General features: G+C 44.1%; 1 long non-coding RNA gene across 1 annotated transcript; it reads left to right on the top strand.

Annotated features, from left to right (window-relative positions):
• Positions 1 to 9,152: 9,152 nt before the first annotated feature.
• On the top strand, positions 9,153 to 10,532 carry LOC144584243 (uncharacterized). Its single transcript, XR_013538374.1, has 2 exons — positions 9,153 to 9,241; positions 9,428 to 10,532. It is a non-coding gene; the product is annotated as an uncharacterized LOC144584243 (long non-coding RNA).
• The last annotated feature ends 7,349 nt before the right edge of the window (positions 10,533 to 17,881 follow it).

The following is a 17,881-nucleotide window of genomic DNA, read 5'->3' as shown; positions in this document are numbered from 1 at the left end:
CGTTCGTTCGTTTAGTTGTTTAGTCAGGAGGACGTTCGTTCGTTCGTTTAGTTGTTTAGTCATGTCCGACTCTTCGTGACCCCATGGACCAGAGCACGCCAGGCCCGCCTATCTTCCACTTCCTCCCGGAGTTGGGTCAAATTCATGTTGGTTGCTTCGCAGACATTGTCCAGCCATCTCATCCTCGGTTGTCCCCTTCTCCTCCTGCCATCACACTTTCCCAACATCAGGGTCTTTTCCAGGGAGTCTTTTCTTCTCATTAGATGGCCAAAGTACTGGAGCCTCAGCTTCAGGATCTGTCCTTCCAGGGAGCACTCAGGGTTGATTTCCTTCAGAACAGATAGGTTTGTTCTCCTTGCAGTCAAGGAGATTCTCAAGAGCCTCCTCCAGCACCACAATTCAAAGGCATCAATTCTTCGGCGGTCTGCTTTCTTTATGGTCCCGCTCTCACTTCCATACACATCACGACAGGAAAAACCATAGCTTTGACTATTCGGACTTTCGTTGGCAAGGTGATGTCTCTGCTTTTTAAGATGCTGTCAAGATTTGTCATCGCTTTCCTCCCAAGAAGCAGGCGTCTTTTAATTTCGTGGCTGCTGTCTCCATCTGCAGTGATCATGGAGCCCAGGAAAATAAAATCTGTCACTGCCTCCATGTCTTCCCCTTCTATTTCCCAGGAGGTGATGGAACCGGTGGCCATGATCTTAGTTTTTTTGATGTTGAGTTTCAGACCGTTTTTTGCACTCTCCTCTTTCACTCTCATTACAAGGTTCTTTAATCCCTCCTCACTTTCTGCCATCAGAGTGGTATCATCTGCATATCTGAGGTTGTTGATATTTCTTCCGGCAATCTTAATTCCAGTTTGGGATTCATCTTTGAACATACTGTATACCATTGCACCTTTGTCTTAGTCCTGCTCGAGGACAAGATTTTGAGGCGGTCATCCAGGGCTCCCAAAACCAGCAGGCTGGCTTACCATATTTTATTGCTTGTTATCTAAAAAAGGGAGAACTGTTGGTTGATTCCATTCAGAACCTAATATTCCATAGTAACTTCACCACTGAGCTAAATCTGGTTTTAGTCCAACAAGCGAAGTGCTTCGAGATCCAGCGAAATGCAAGGAACGTGTTAATCAATTCTAGCATAAATCCCATTGATTCATTGGGTCTACTCTTGGGGTAAAACTGGATGTAGCCCCCCGTTTCCTCTTGCTAGAGATGGAATGTGTTTTCATAGTGGAAACATAATATTGCATCAAACGAAGGTAGAAGAGTTTTTTTTCCTGGTTTATTGTATAAATTATAGATAAAAGGTGTTGTAAGCCGCCCGGAAACCTTTGGGTAGTGTGGGCGGCATATAAGTTAAATAAATAAATAAATAAATAAATAAATAAATAAATAAATTGCCATCCTGTCCTCTCCGTCTCACCACCTTCACAGGTGTGCTTGGTGGGGACCCAGGGTATTTCTTTTTCTGTGGCTGCTCCCAGACTCTGGAACTCCCTCCCACTGGAGGCCAGGCGAGCCCCCATCTTTACTGTCCTTCTGCCAGCAGGCAAATGGCCTCTCTCTTCAGGCAGGCTTTCCCTTAAACACTGGTGGTCTGAGAGGGGTTTTTAAATGAATGGTTGTACTCTGTTGTTTTTTAATGTGTTTTAGTATTGATTTTGTTACTGTTTTTAATGTAACACTTTATTAATTCTTTTCAAATATTTGCATACCTACTGGTTTTAGCTCCTTTTAACGATGTAAGCCACCTTGAGTTCTTTTTAAGGAGAAAGGTGGGATAAAATATTTTAACTAACTAGCTAGCTAGCTAGCTAGCTAACTAACTAAGTAACTATAAATAAATAACTAAATAAATAATTTCAAAAAAATGCTTGATCACTAGATTAACCCACTGTATGAAAACAATATGGAGAAGAAGCTTCATTATCTAGAACTCTTATCAACAGCGGCAAATTACAAGATGGTACCACAACGTGTGCTTTTTTGTGAGATGAAGTGAACACTTGTTTGAAACATAGTTGTTTTGCACAAGTCTGTACAGCATGAAATGAGGCAAGATCTTTGCTCTCAATAAAAAGCAGATATGATTCTTCAGCATCCTACTTTCTACATAAGGGATCTAAATCCAGAATAGCTGCTGTCATTCTTGAGTCTTGTCAGTCATACTTGGCTGGCTGCTGTTCAGCTCTTCTCCTTGTCAGGAAAACCTCTTGCAACAGTTTTGAGGAAGAGATTTACTCTCTGAATCAATCTTTAAAGACTCTGACATCTTCTCCCCAGATGAGGTATTGGGGCATGGTTTCTACACACTGCTAACAAGGATGGGTTCAGTGTTGAAGTCATTCTCCAATGAATTTTTATGAAAAGACTGGTTTTATTACAAACTGCAAAGTGCCTTTCATTGAGGGAAGTAAGTAACAAGCAGAGTTACTAGTTGATGAAATGTAACTGGCTATTTTCAAATTCTGCTGCAAACACAACCATGCAAGATGAGCAGGTTCATACCTGTGTAGAACAACCTTCTAATAAACTGGATCTAAACTGTTTAGAGCATTAGAAATGAACACCGGCACATTGAATTGGGGACCGGAAATCCATTGGCCATCAGTACGGCTGGCATAGAATCGATATACAGTGGTGCCTCGCAAGATGATGTTAATTTGTTCTGTGAAAAATGTCATCTTGTGAAAACATCGTCTTGCGAAACGCAGTTCCCCATTGAAATCTAATTAATGTGTTCCAATGGGAAAATACTCGTCTTGCGAAAATCGTCCATAGAAAACATTGTCTTGCGAAACGCGGTTCCCCATTGGAATGCATTGAAATCTACTTAATACATTCCAATGGGGAAAAATCGTTGTCTTGCGAAAATCGTCCATAGAAAACATCGTCTTGCAAAGCACAACAGCGATCGCAAAAACCAATCGTCTTGCGGATTAATCGTCCCGCGAGGCAATCGTCTTGCGAGGCACCACTGTAGCTTCATCAGACCAAGTGTGCCCAGGGAACAGCTGCATTCTTTAGTAATGGACATTTGCGATTCATCTCCAGAAGCAGTCCCTCCACACATTGCATTATGGTAGTCTAGTCTGGATGTAACCAGTGTAAGGGATACGTGAGGCTAGATTTGTTTTCTCTGGATAGAGCTGCAACTAATACGTATACCATGTTGATAAAGATTACTGATGCTACCTTGGAGAACCATTCCTACCATTTACCAAAGTGATGCGGTTGCCTTTGGTGGTGCCACAAAGCGGCCACAACAGAGCCTCTACTCCTCCCCTGCATGTTAACAAAAGAACACAGCCTTGCTGCTCCATTCCAGCAAGATTCTTCAGGTCCAGTAATAGAGCTGATGTTTTAAACAAGACTTGGCCTACAAGTTTCCCCCTCCCCTCTTTTTCTACTAATGTGCCTTGTTTGGGAGCCACGTCTTAGTGAAAAGGTCATCCAGCATTACTGAAGCCAAATGGAGCTGCCTAAATGAGCAACAGCATGATAGGAGAGACATACCTATAGTGGAGAAATGGGGGTTTATCCCAGGGAGCCAAATTTTGAGGGCTCACCCCAAGATTGGTCCAACAATCTGACAGTATCTCCGGTGCTGCTGATCTCCCGTGGAAGAGGGGAGTTGCTAGCAAAGTGTTCAGTTTAATAGTTACTGCTTCTACTGTTTTCACATCATGAATTGCAGAATGGCTGGATAGCTCCATGGTTTAAATCTCTGGCTGCAGAGCCAGAAGTTGTGACTGGGGCTGGATTCGATGATCTATAGGGTCCCTTTCCAGCTCTGCAGTTCAAAGGCTGTATTGCTACTACGACAACAATGATGACAATGATTATGATGATGATTTGAGAGTGCATTTTGCACTGCCTCCCCCAATGCCAAAAATTCATAATTGCAGTCTTGCCTACAGGGAGTGGGATGTGGTGGTGCTGTGGGCTAAACCGCAGAAGCCTGTGCTGCAAGGTCAGAAGACCAGCAGTCGAATCCACGCGACAGACTGAGCTCCCGTCAGTTTGTCCCAGCTCCTTGCCAACCTAGCACTTCGAAAGCATGTAAATGCAAGTAGATAAATAGGTACCACCTCGGTGGGAAGGTAAAACGGCGTTCCCTAGTCACGCTGGCCATGTGACAACGGAAACTGTCTTCGGACAAGCGCTGGCTCTACGGCTTGAAAAACGGGATGAGCACCGCCCCCCTAGAGTCGGACACGACTGGACTAAAAAGTGTCAAGGGGAACCTTTACCTTTACCTACAGGGAGTGGGTGTTTTATGCCATCAAGTTTGAACTGACCTGTAGGGTTTCAAGGTGAGATATTCAAGGAGTGACTTTTACCAATTCTATTTCCCCCAGTGAATTGTCATGGCCAAGTGGGGAATAGAACCTGTTCTCCAGAGTCCGTCCATCACACCATCCACTGCATGACATTGGGAATCCACAGGAAGAATCAATAACACCAGTCGAACTTCTCTCTCCAAATCAGCGAATTCCCCCACTCACCCGTAGCATTTCAATCTTCATTTTGTTTGTTCTCGTCCAGTGCAAATTCCTTCTCTAAACTGTTTACCTAGTATTTGTAGAAAGAAAACAAAGGCAGGCACCACTGAGTATCATCTGCATGCTAATGATACTGCAGCCCAGACTTTAAAGTAACTCTTCCAACCACTTCATGTAGATGTTAAATAGCATGCATAGAATGAAACCGTGAAGGATCACGTGGGCCGTGAGACGCAACTGAACAGAAATCCATTACGGTCATTTTACATAGCATGCATAAGTAAGTGCATATCTATACTTGACAATTAGGAGCTAAAACTCTAAAATCAATCAATTGTTTGGTAACTAAGTAATATTCCCATTTATGGGTAAGGAAGCTTTTATAGCTTGCCAATTTGTCTAATTTTTCTGGGGCGTGAAAGTGGCATTTTACTGTTTTCTTTTGTTTCAGTTATTGTATTGTATTCTAGTATTAATTTTAATGTTGGTTTTGCAAGAGGACAAATGCTAATGGGAAGCCATAATAAATAAAATAAATAAATTATGGGCGAGGAGAACAGTTGGGCTGCAATTTAGCATCTCATCTAATTCAAACGTAGTGGGGCATAAAAATAGCACAAATGCATTGGTTGATGCCAAAATTGTTGATAATTAACATGAGCTCTGAATTGGTTCCATCTGTTTCTGATTTATGAAAGAAAAATTGACAGCGCTTAGAAATGTTCCTTTCGGGACTACAATTCCAATAATCTCCACCATGTAGGACAACATGTTTTTAAGCATGGAAAAATGGTCATGGTTGAAATTTTAGAATAAAAGCCATTTATTTGATTCCATGTTAACAGTAATAAATTAATCGACATTTTTAGGGGAAGGACATCATGAGTCAACACTTCCAACTTGCCTTGTTGCCATTTTTAAGCATTTGATGCTTTTAAACAAAGTCACAAAATCCTGAAAAAGATAACAAACATTCCACAAACAGTGTAAGTTCCATTTCCTCCCAAAATCCAGAAATACTGTATATATAATTTGCTTCGCCTGTCATAATCAATCAGTGGTTGGAAATCAATAGAAATAAAATTTAACAGGAAACGAAGTCTTTAATTAATGTCTTCTCAAGATATGAACCACAGATGATACTGTCTTAAATGTGTCCACTCAGAAGTTGAATCCCACGAAATTCAGTTCAATGGACCTTAATGCCAAATAAGGGGGTAGCTCAGCTCCTGGACCAAAAGGTCTAGCTTGGGCATAGAGCAGGTTTGTGATCACCTGTGCGTTGTGTGTTCTCCAGAAAATAACTTACGTTGGAATGTACTAAAAGCAGAACAAATTGCCCCATCTGATCATACTCTGTCGTATGTGCCCATCAAGTCACCTCTGATCTATGACAACCTCAGGAAAGAGCGAACTACATGGCCTGTCCTCAACAGTCCTTCTTAGCTCTTGTAAACTGAACCCTGTGGCTTCCTTTAGGCAGTCAGTCCATTTAATATTTTTATCTTCCTCCTTTCCTGCTGCCTTCCACCTTTCCCAGCATCATCTTTTCCAGATAATCCTTTCTTCTTGTAATGCCCCCAAAGTAAGACAAGCTTAGGTAAAGGTGAACGTTCCCCTTGACATTTAGTCTGGTCATGTCCAACTCTAGGACGCGGTGCTCATCCCCGTCTCCAAGCCGTAGAGCCAGTGTTTTTCTAAATACAGTTTCCGTGGTCACGTGGCCAACGCAACTAGGCACGGAATGCTGTGACCTTCCCACCGAGGTGGTACCTATTTATCTACTCACATTTTTACATGCTTTCGGATGGCTAGGTTGGCACTCCGTCGTGTGGATTCGATCTTACGATTGCTGGTCTTCCGACTCTGCAGCACAGAGGCTTCTGAGGTTTAACCCGCAGCGCCACCACATCCCCAAGACAAGCTTAGCTTCAACATTTTTGACTCCAGAGATCCTTCAGGCTTGATTTGCTCCAGGACCCACTTGTTGGTCTTTCCAGAAACCCCTCGTCTAGCACCAACCTTCGAACACATCAATTCTCCCCCCCCCCGTCAGCTTTTTTAAAAATTATCTTGCATTCACACCCAGGCAGGGTGATTGGAAATAACAAGCGTGTCGATGATCTTGATCTTCATGTCTAGCAACACATTCCTGACACTTGATGACCTGATGTTTGACACTGTCCATTTGGGGCAATGCCATCTGATGGCTCTGTGCAGCGCGATCCGGCCTCTGCCATCTTGCAGCCCCCTCCCCTCCAGCTGCCGTCTGTCTCCATGGCAACAAGGGCAAAGGCCTGATCCGCTGGGGTCCGGAGCTAGGCTCTCTGGTCCCCAGCAGGCTCAATATTTTACCTTTCAAGCCAGGTTTTCCCGGGTGTCTGTCAGCAAATGGCTCGGAGAAGGCCCCAGGAGGAATTACCTGATCTAATTTCCATTAAGAGAGTGTGTGTGTGTGTGTGTGTGTGTGTGTGTGTGTGTGTGTGTGTGTGTGTGTGTGTGTGTGTGTGTGTGTGTGTGTGTGTGTGTGTGTGTGTGTGTGTGTGTGTGTGTGTGTGTGTGTGTGTGTGTGTGTGTGTGTGTGTGTGTGTGTGTGTGTGTGTGTGTGTGTGTGTGTTGGGGAGGGAATTCAAAGCGAAGGCACTTCCTAATGCTCTCCCTGCAGCTCTGGCAAAATGCAGCTGGGCAAAAAAATAAAAATAAAACGTCGGTCTGTTGATCCACTTGATGTTGCCTGGATGCAACCAGAGCATCCGTGACGAGAGCAACATAAAAAAGCTGAGAGAAATGCTATTTTTTTTTTTTTGGGGTGGGGGGACGGAAATGTGTTTTACATGTTAACTACTAATCAATAGGCACTCTAGATCTTTTCATTTTTCCCCCCTCCTTAATAAATGCTTGTTTTCTTAGTAGTGGGGGAGCAGCGTAGAGAAAGGATGGGGATGGTTGTAAATGAAAGGTTATATTACCTGAACTCACCCAGAGCCTTTAAAATCCCAAAGATGAGGCAAATGATGGCATAATAAGAGCTTTGTGTGGAAGTGGCCTTATTCAATAATAGCATTATATCTTTCTGTCGGCCACTCTTCCCGCCCAGGAACCGTGTTGGACCTTGGTCATTTCCCCATTCCTTTCAACTGGTTTAATCAGATGAGACCACAATTTTAAAGCAGAGACATCACCTTGCCAACAAAGGTCCGCAGAGTCAAAGCTATGGTTTTTCCAGTAGTGAGGTATGGAAGTGAGAGCTGGACCATAAAGAAGGCCGACCACCAAAGAATTGATGCTTTTGAATTGTGGTGCTGGAGGAGACTCTTGAGAGTTCCCTGGACTGCAAGGAGAACAAACCTATCAATTCTGAAGGAAATCAACCCAGAGTGCTCACTGGAAGGACAGATCCTGAAGCTGAGGCTCCAATACTTTGGCCATCTCATGAGAAGAGAAGATTCCTTGGAAAAGACCCTGATGTTGGGAAAGTGTGAAGGCAAGAGGAGAAGGGAACAACAGAGGACGAGATGGTTGGACAGTGTCATCGAAGCGACGAACATGAATCTGACCCAACTCTGGGAGGCAGTGGAAGACAGGAGGGCCTGGTGTGCTCTGGTCCATGGGGTCACGAAGAGCCGGACATGACTTCACAACTAAACAACAACAACACAGTTTTATATTCTGCATTGTCCGCTAAACATCTATCTGCAACAAGAGTCTCTCATGGAGATGAGAAACTTCGACACGTGCTGAAAGCCAGAGCTAGGGAAGATTGCCTTTTGGACTACAACTCCTAGTATCCCCCAGAGAGCATGCAGATATGGTCAGCAGCAACATGTTAGAACTATCAAGGGCTGATAGCACTTCTAGGGAAGGATGGAGATGAGTAATAGTAGGGGGTTAGGCATTTAATGGGAGCTTATCAAGGCCCTATAACTAAATTGCCTTTAAAAGAAATATGTATTCTAGATTTCTTTTTCCACCCTTTTCACTCGGGCTGATTGCTCCTGATGACTCCTTTCCCACCCTAGCAGAAATGTTTCTGTTGAATGTAGTTCTGAGAACATTTTAGTGCTTCTTTTCATTGCATAACTGTTTGCAGCAAATCTACCCGCGTAATTGGACCATGCACAACTAAAGCACTTTGTCAGTTAGTCACAATTACCCTGGGAAAGTTACATAAACCTTACACAAATGATTCCGTTGATGCTGCTTTCAGCCCGGCATGGTGTAGACACGGGGGATGCAATTCCAGAATCATGGATGCAAGGAGAGTTGAATAGATGCTGACTCTGGACAGCCCTTGACACCAAAGATAAAAGGGGCAGAATCTCCATGTTAAACCTTTGTTTTCACTACTTTCCACATATACCGTCATGCAGCCTCACTTCTCCATGAGTCTGCTGTGTCTCACAAAGGTTCTGTGTGAGGATAAAACTGGACGAGTCTTATTAATGTTACCCCAAGCCTGATGGAGAATAAGCAGGACACAGCAGAGAGGAGATAAACAGCTCCCGCAGCCTCGAGAGAGCTGCAGCTGGAAGCCGGCACAGCTGTTTCTGTGGCGAGAGCCCTCCTGCATTAGCATTTGCTCTCTTAATGTGAAGAGAGAAAGGGGTGGCTTCTCCTTCCCAAGCATCTGTGCTGAAAGAGGATGGGGGGGGGCGATGGGAATGATGGTGGCTGTCGTCAGAAGCAATAGAAAAGGATTCCGTGGTGTAGATGGCGGGGAAAAAATCTTTTGTATGTATGGTTGGTTTTGTAGGCTGGGTTTGACATGTTTTGAGTGGCTTCGGTAGTTCTTTGTACTAATCACTGTAATAAATAGAGGGTTTTATTGATTAATTGCATGCTTCTGGGATTGAGAAGAAACTCGTCTGAAATGCTGTTTAATGAGTCCTTCTGTCTCTCTCTCTCTCTCATCTGCAGCTCAAGAAACCATGGGCTGCAGGTGTCCCCAAAGCTACCCCTCCTGAAATTTTCTCTTCTGCCTGGCTGTTAAAGATACAGGAGTCTGGCCCTCTGTTGCATTCTGTTCCACAGGACAACATTGCCAGCCCAATCAACAGCATGTGTGCACACAACCACACAAGTCTTAGGGGCCTCTTTTCGCCCTCAAGAAGGCAAGGAGACACTCTGCCCCGTAGATGTGCAGTAATGTATGGCGCAGAGGCTCGTGTGAGCTGCCAAGGCCAGCTCAAAGTTCTTTGCTAGCCGAGGCAAAGAACAATATGGTCTTCCCTTCTACCGCATGAACGCAACCCACCATCTTTTTGAACAGTGGTTGTTGGAAGCCATCCTCCATCATACATGAGAGCAGCAGGATACCCTAGGAGTGGCAAGGTGGACTGTGTGTTAATTAATTTAATTTAATTTAATTTAATTACATGGGGCATAGCTTTCTCCCTCTGACACCTTGCTTCCAGAGTCTGCCCCTCACCTGGGTGGGTGGGGGAGAGACCCTCACTCTGCCTCATGACAAGGCAGACCCTGAGGGCTGTTGAAGTTGCTGCCAGGTTTTAGTGGCACCCCCCCCCCAAAATGGCGGGAAACGTGGTGGCAGATGCCAAATCTCAGTGGCATCGGTAGGGTAGGACCCACTGACCATAGTGTGGGGGAATCGTTGCTTATTTCTGTATACAGAGGGAGAGAGTCGCGTTGCGCCTTTACGACTAGCAACATCTTTCCGGCACAAGCATCTGAGTGCAGCGGCCCACGTCTTCCGACGCACCAAACCCACCCTTGCAGAGAGGCTGTGGCAGCCACAACGTGGAACACAACCGCCTCCTTGATAAAAGCGGGTAATTCCTGGGCTTCATTTTCTGCACAAAATGTGGCGGGCCTTTGGGTTGCAGTGGAAACTCTGAATATGCGCGTGCAGGCCTGCGTATGCACACCGAGGCCTGTAAAACGACCCATTTTTTAAAATCAAGGTGGTGGCCTATTGCAGCAAGAGCAACAAGCAGTGAATCTGGTGCATCTAAAGGAATGAGCTGTAGCCCAGAATAACATATGCCAAATAAAAGCTAATTAGTCTTCAAAGTGCATCAGGACTCTTTGTTATCCTGGGGGAGGGGGTGAAATACCCAGAGCCCAACGTCATAAGCTCACACTCATGTTCTGAGTCATAGCATAAGATCACCAACATATTTTTTCTGTACCAATCCTGTCTCACTTGAAGCTTGTGCAGTTTTTAATACCTAGCCTCCTGAATGGCGGTTGTACAAATTATTCAAGATCCATTAAAAAAATAGTTGTTGGGTGGGAACGGCCCACAGCCCCCACTGGAATTTGCCTCATCGCCGTGTTTGATACCGATTGGCTGTGGAAGAAATGCGTCTTCAAAATCCACGTCTTATCTTCTGAATAAGACGCTCCTCCTTGACTTCAAAGCTCTGAACCGTCGCATAACAAAACTTTAGTTTTCAAGTGAAATCTGACAGCGTCAAGCCTCCAACAACTTAATATGCGACACCTGCAATCCTGTGGAGATTTATCCGGGAGGGATTTGACCTAAATTGTTTCAGCCCATGGCGATGACTTCTCCGTAGGCAAACCTAAGATTGCTGTTTCAAGGGTTAAGAACAGTCTAGAATAGCCATTTGTTGGCCACGGCTCGAGGTGGGCACGAACTGCTGGTTTTTGGCCAAGCCGATGTTCGCCGTTTCCCAGCTCCGCCTCCCGTGGCGTGGCGCCCACTCAGAGGCGGTAGAGTAGGCGGGGCAGAGGAGCTTGGGGGCTGCCTCTGAGTGGGTGCTCACCAGAGGAGGTGGGGCTAGGAAGTGCCAAACAACTGTTTGGCCAAAAAAACGAGCCAGCATGAACCACCGAAGAGCAGTTCGTGCCCATCTCTAGCCACAGCCATAAACACACTATGAAAGAAATATAGGCGGAATCAGGATTGTATAGGTTGCATAACAAACCTTTCCTAAGAGAGGGATCTAGCTGTTGTATTGGACATTTCTTGCTCCCTCACCACCGCACAGCAGGAAGGTAGAGACAGGAAACAGGGGGTAGGGTTCACAATTGTAATGGGGTGTACAGTGGTGCCTTGCTAGACAGTTACCCTGCATGACAGTTTCTTCGCCAGACATTGGCTTTTTGCAATCGCTATAGTGATTCGCAAAACAGTGATTCCTATGGGGGAATTTCGCTGGACCATGTTTGGTCCCTGCTTTGCAAACCGATTTTCGCTAGACAACGATTTTGGCAGCTCCCTCCATGCTCACAAAACTGGTGTTTTTGGGACCTAAGCTTCGCAAGACAGCGATTTAAATAGCTGATCGGCGGCTTTCCTATGGCCGATCTTCGCTAGACAATGACGATTCTTCCACATTGGAACGCATTAAACAAGTTTCGATGCATTCCAATGGGGAAAATGCTTTTCGCTAGACAATGATTTCGCTAAGCGATTTCAGTGGAACGGATTATCATCATCTAGCGAGGCACCACTGTAAAAGGAAATTTCAGCAGGTGGAGCTTGCATGCCACACAACTATTATAGGGTTGACAGCTGACAGGTTTCCTCCTTACCCAGCAGAGACTGCCAGCTGATTCTGGTCTTGTCCATCAAGAAGTCTTCTAAGTCATGGTACTCGTGCTCCACTCCAAATGGCACAATGGGCTCAAGGGCCTGCCCTCACCAGTTCACTCCCTATTCACCTTCTCTTTCTTTTCTGTTTAAACAGGTAAGTACCCTCACAGTGGGATCTGAGGCCAGCTGGGAAATGGTGGATGCCGACTCAAGATTGACAGCGGTGACGGTGGCAATTACAAGGTGGACATGCTCTTGCGCACAGAGTTTAGGAAAGTACATCTTCTGGCACTTCAGGTTATATTCTTATTATTTTTTTTTTTAAAGAGTGTTGTAGTTTTTACAGCCTTGCATGCTGCCCAGAGGAGGTGTGCCTGCGAGGGACCTTTCTTGGCTGGGGTGACTGTCAGTCTGTCCAGAAGTAACCAATTGTTTCCTCTTGCCTCTGAATTCAAAGAAAGCCCTGCCTCTCTGATCAGTGTTCCCCCCCTTCTCTTAAGTCTGTTGAGGTCTGTTGCTGAAAGCAGTCATGTTTGTCAGTGTGCTGTTTGATCTGTTCACAACTGTAAGTAAAATAAAAAAGGGTGTTTATTCTGTTTTAACCTCTGTGTGTGGAAGAGCACTCCCTTCCAGAAATGGAAAGCATTGGACTGTATTTCCCGGAACCCCAAAGCAGCATTTATCCTTCTGTGCAAATGGTCCAATACTCCTGGGATTGATTTGTAAGCACACAGAATAAACGCTGAAAATAAATGCAGAGTTGAAAGAAATGGAATGTGTTTTAAGCTGGATTGGCTGTCGGAGTCAGCATTTGCAATTAAGGGATAAATGGACTGCGTTTGCAGAAAAAAAAATGAAATGGAATACTGAAATTAAAGATCTAATTTAAATACATGGAATTAGCACCCTTCCAGCCTAGGGCTTTGAGGCGCCTATATATCTGTGGTTTTTCTGGTTTGAGGCTATAAAATTGGGAGTTGTGCTGTTCTGATATCACAAAATGCTTATCATTTCCAGGAGGGCACATTTGCATGAGTAATGCACTAACTTCACAGGGTCTGTCTCGTTGTCTGATTTTCTTGCAGTAAAGAAGCCTCAGAAGCCCTGAAGAGAAATGATGTGATCAAAACTGGCTCAGTCCAAAAATAGTTCTTCATGTCACCACTGAATCCTACATTCCCACCCCCATTTGCCTCGATATACACAGACTGTGCATGCATGCAAGCTTACTGTTATTTTCCAGGATATCGTAGAAAATAGGATACAGTAGAGAAGAGATTAAAAAGAGTTGGCAAATGAAACTTGGCTCCCTGTTTTCAAAGTGGCAGGTGGCGTGGTTAATGGGGCAGAAAGATTACACAACTGGAACTGCAGAAGAAGAGAGTCTTTGGTTTCAAAGCGAGCAGTTCTTCCGTAGGTTAAAAACGGTTGGAGTTTATATAACCTCACATGGTGCCTGGGGAAGGTGTAGTGGAGACTTTTCTGGGTTGGGGAGACTGTCAATCTGTCCAGCCGTAATCCGTAGTTCCCTCTTGCCTCTGAATTCAAAGAGAGCTCAATGCTCCCCCCCTCTCAAGTCTGTTGAAGTGTGTTGTTGAAAGCAGCTACGTTTGTTAGTTTGCTGTTTGATCTGTTCACGCCTGTAAGTAAATAAAATGGTTTTTAGTCTTTCTCCTACTAATATCTCAGAGTAAATTATTGAGACTGTAAGTGCCAGTGGACGGCTCTTGGGAATAGGAGGTTATTCTGCTCTGTGAAATCACTGCGCTTCTGCTTTGCAGAAACAAAAAAATCAAAAATCTGCAACAAAACTCTCATGTGAATTATACCAAATAAAGGATTGTAATCTGGTGCCATGGCTGTTGTTGTTGCTGCTGCTGCTCTGTCCTATCCCATTGGCCAGAATCTCTTTGCTGTTCACATAAGAGTTGCATGTCATGGTTAATTATGGCTAATTGGCCAAGTGTTGGACACGCCCAGTCATTTTTTTTGTCATGCACATTTGGCAAATTGTCTTGCTTTTGTTTCCTAATTGGTCAGTTGTGAGATAACATGGTTTTCTTTAGGCGTTTGTTGTCTTAGACACAGAGCAACCCAAGGTCTGCTTCAGGACAACTTTGTAAAAGGAGGAAAAATGTCTGCCCTCAGACCTTCTTGATAGCAGGGTGAGGTGAAGGTGGAGAGGAAATAGTAACCGGACAGGGAGCCATGCAAAATGCAGTTCCACATACTAAATCTTGAGCTAAAGCATTTAGCTAATGACACTGGATATAATTTTGGGACTCCCTGGACTTGTTTTAGGACAGAAACGGCCTTTCCTCAAAACAGACCAACCTCATCCACTTAAAACAAAAAGCACTCTTTTGGCTGGGATGTGAAATTCCATAAGAATGGGGTGCAACATTGGCCCCAACCTTAATTGGGGGGCCAATTTTCTTTAGGGGTGGGTGATCAGACATCTTAGTGAGCCGGTGCCCTACCCCTGACGCAGAAGGCAAGCCTCTATTTGAAGCGCCATCCTCAGACAGGGATGGTTCAAGCGTGGGGTGAAACGAGAAGACGCGTGGTTTGGTGGAGAAAAGGATGGGCTGGGACTTAAGAAACCTGGGTTCAAGGAACCTTACTGGGAGGTGGCAATGATGAAACTAATTACTCCTTTCATTAATTACATGCCACCAAGTCAATTCTGTCTTATTGTGACTCTTTCCAGAGTTTTCTAGGTACATACTCAGGTTTACCATTACTTTCTTCTTCAGTGTGTGTGTTTGTGTGCCCTGGGACTGCGCAGCTGGCCCAAGGCTACCCAGGCTGGCTGTTCTCCCAGGAGGCACAGTGGGGGAATCGAACTCCCAAACAATAGCTCCACATTCTGATTTATGGCAACCCTTTTCAGGGTCTTCCAGATAGAAGTGGTTAACCATTCTTTTATTTTTAACTGTTCTCTGGGACTGTGCAGCTGGCCCAAGGCTACCTGGGCTGGCTATTCTCCCAGGAGGCACAGTGGGGAATCGAACTCCCAACCTCTGGCTCCCCATCTTATCTTGAAAAAAACAAGTACCTAAAGTATTCCACTGTTCCCTGGATTGACAATGGAAGGGTCTGCTTCCACTGCCTCTATAGGTTACTGGACTATACTGTAAACACAGTGAGAGGGTGGACACAAGAACTGAGCATAACAGGAAAAGATTTGAAAAAGAACTGAATAAGAACAGATCCGTCCCTGCTATAATGTTAAGCTCATCCCTCAAAAGTCATCATTATACTTAACATTTTTTGGAACGTACTGCCCTACTTTTCACAGTAACTAAGGAAAGCTTTATTGACGTTATTGGGAAAGTGAAGTAATCATAGTTAACTTATTATTTGTGACAAGTTACCTTCCCAGTTGGGATCAACATTAAAAAAAAAAACAGTTTTGAGAAGGCCAGGCTTTTGTTTTTCACAAGATGGCGGTGCCTCCCCTACCAGCTGTCCAAGACTCCCCGGGGATGGCTGCTTCTCTCACTTTGTCAACCCTGATTGTGTCAGGAACGATGCGTTTCTGGGGTTCAAGCCTGCCCGTCTCCCGATTCCCTCCACCCTCCTTCCCAAGAAATGTTCTGCTCCGTGAGTGTCGCCACCTGAACGGTGGCATTTGAAAAACTGCAATGTGTGTCAGGATGACAGCTTGTTCATCTGTCCACATGTGTGCGGAATAACCAACCGCCGAGCCGCATGGTGGGTGGCGAAGCTTTAATGTGTGGCAAAGTCACCTCCTGAGGTAAGGGGGAGGGAATCACCTCCCTTTGCTGCTGCTGCTTGCAAGGCTTCCCGTGTCCCTGTTACATAACCCACGCGTGCACCTTGAGGCAGGGCTCCCTCTCCAAGACAGGCGGTGCGCTAGGCAAGGACGGGCTGTGTGGAGCTGTCAGAACTGATCCCCTGCAATAGTCATTTGGGGTGGAAATGGGATGTGACTTCCACACCCATTGCCTTCACGTACTATTTGGGTAATAATAATAATAATAATAATAATAATAATAATAATAATAATAATAATAATAATAATAATAATAATAATAATAATAATAATAACAACAACAACAACAACAACAACAACAACAACAACAACAACAACAATAATAATAATAATAATAATAATAATAATAATAATAATAATAATAATAATAATAATAATAATAATAATAATAATAATAATAAATAGGAAACTACAAGACCGTTTCTTATTAAAAGCCTTTTAAAAAATTACATCTCCTACCCAAATTAGTCATGGGGAAAGACATTTCTCCACCTTATTGTGCCTTCCTTCCTTCCTTTTCCTTTTTCTTCTTTCTTTCATTTTTTTCTGTTCCTTTTCCTTCCTTCCTTCCTTCCTTCCTTCCTTCCTCTTAGCCATCATCATCATCATCATCACTTCCGTCCTTCCGTCCTTCCGTCCTTCCTTCCTTCCTTCCTTCCTTCCTTCCTTCCTTCTTTCCTTCCTCTTAGCCATCATCATCATCACTTCCTTCCTTCCTTCCTTCCTTCCTTCCTTCCTTCCTTCCTTCCTTCCTTCCTTCCTTCCTTCCTTCCTTCCTTCCTTCCTCTTTTTCTTCTTTTTCCTTCCTTCCTTCCTTCCTTCCTTCCTTCCTTCCTTCCTTCCTTCCTTCCTTCCTTCCTTCCTTCCTTCCTTCCTTCCTTCCTTCCTTCCTTCCTTCCTTCCTTCCTTCCCATAAGCGGACTCAAGGCAGCTCACAGAATGGAAAAGAACAGAATTTTAAAAAACAGTACATCATACATTTTAAAAACACACACAATTAAACTGTAAAAATGATTATAGTACCTCGAATGATTAAAAACATATAACACGCTAAACACAGTTTTAACTGAGAAATGCCTTCTCTCTGCCATTGCATTGCTGGGTTTCCGTTTCCAACTCTAACACTGTTGACCAGAAATTCTCACACGTTTTTCATGGTAGACAAGCATCCTTCCCTCTCTGGAACAGATACTCTCTTGGTCAACCCATTTTTGGACTCCTCCATGCTTTTTTGCAGCCTAAACTCCCAGCATTCCTAGAAACCAAGTGTTGGTAAAATTATAAAATGTATTCTTAAGCAAACAGTTTGTGCATCTGGAGAAAACAATACAGTAAATTAATTATAAGGACACAGGATGAATTTATTAAGTCATGCCAGATCAATTTTTTTTTGAAAGAATTATTTAGTAGATCATGGGAGCAGCAGGAACATAATATATCTTGGTATGACGAAATCATAGTCTCCCATGATATGCTCATTAACAAGCTGGTAACATATGAGAAGGAAAAATCTACAATTAGGTGAGTTTACAATGGGTGGAACAATTTGTCTCTGAGAAGGTGTAGGCTGATCATTAAGGAATCTTCTGTTTAAAGATGTCAGTTCCACAAACAGGTGGAATATTCTATATATCTCACATATATATGACATTTCTCCTTGTCCTCACTAGAGGACTTCTCCAGTGAAATCACAATACCACTATGGCCAAGGAGTGCTCCTTAATGACTCTGTATCAGGAGAGGATGGTTCGGCACACCACAGGCCTCAGATCCTGCGGTTGAATAGTATCTATTACATGGATCAGGACATCGAGAGGATGTTTATCACGCTTGCAGAGGTCACAGCAGTTCTCCGCCGCGAAAGACAGAATGAATATTCGGAAGTCTAGAACGCCAGACCAAAACAACAAGATAATATTCAACAGAAGTAAAACCTTTTCATTTCTGTGGAAAAAAAATTGAATAGCGCATTATGTAGGATCAGGGAGATCTGATGTACTGTGTTGGCCACAGTACATATTTAAAAGGTCTAAAAGGATCACTAAGCTGA

The sequence above is a fragment of the Pogona vitticeps genome, chromosome 9 (genome assembly GCF_051106095.1).
Source record: "Pogona vitticeps strain Pit_001003342236 chromosome 9, PviZW2.1, whole genome shotgun sequence".
In the NCBI taxonomy this organism is placed as follows: Eukaryota; Metazoa; Chordata; class Lepidosauria; order Squamata; family Agamidae; genus Pogona; species Pogona vitticeps.
The sequence above is the reverse complement of the archived record's forward strand: the minus strand, read 5'-3'. Positions and strand labels throughout refer to the sequence as shown.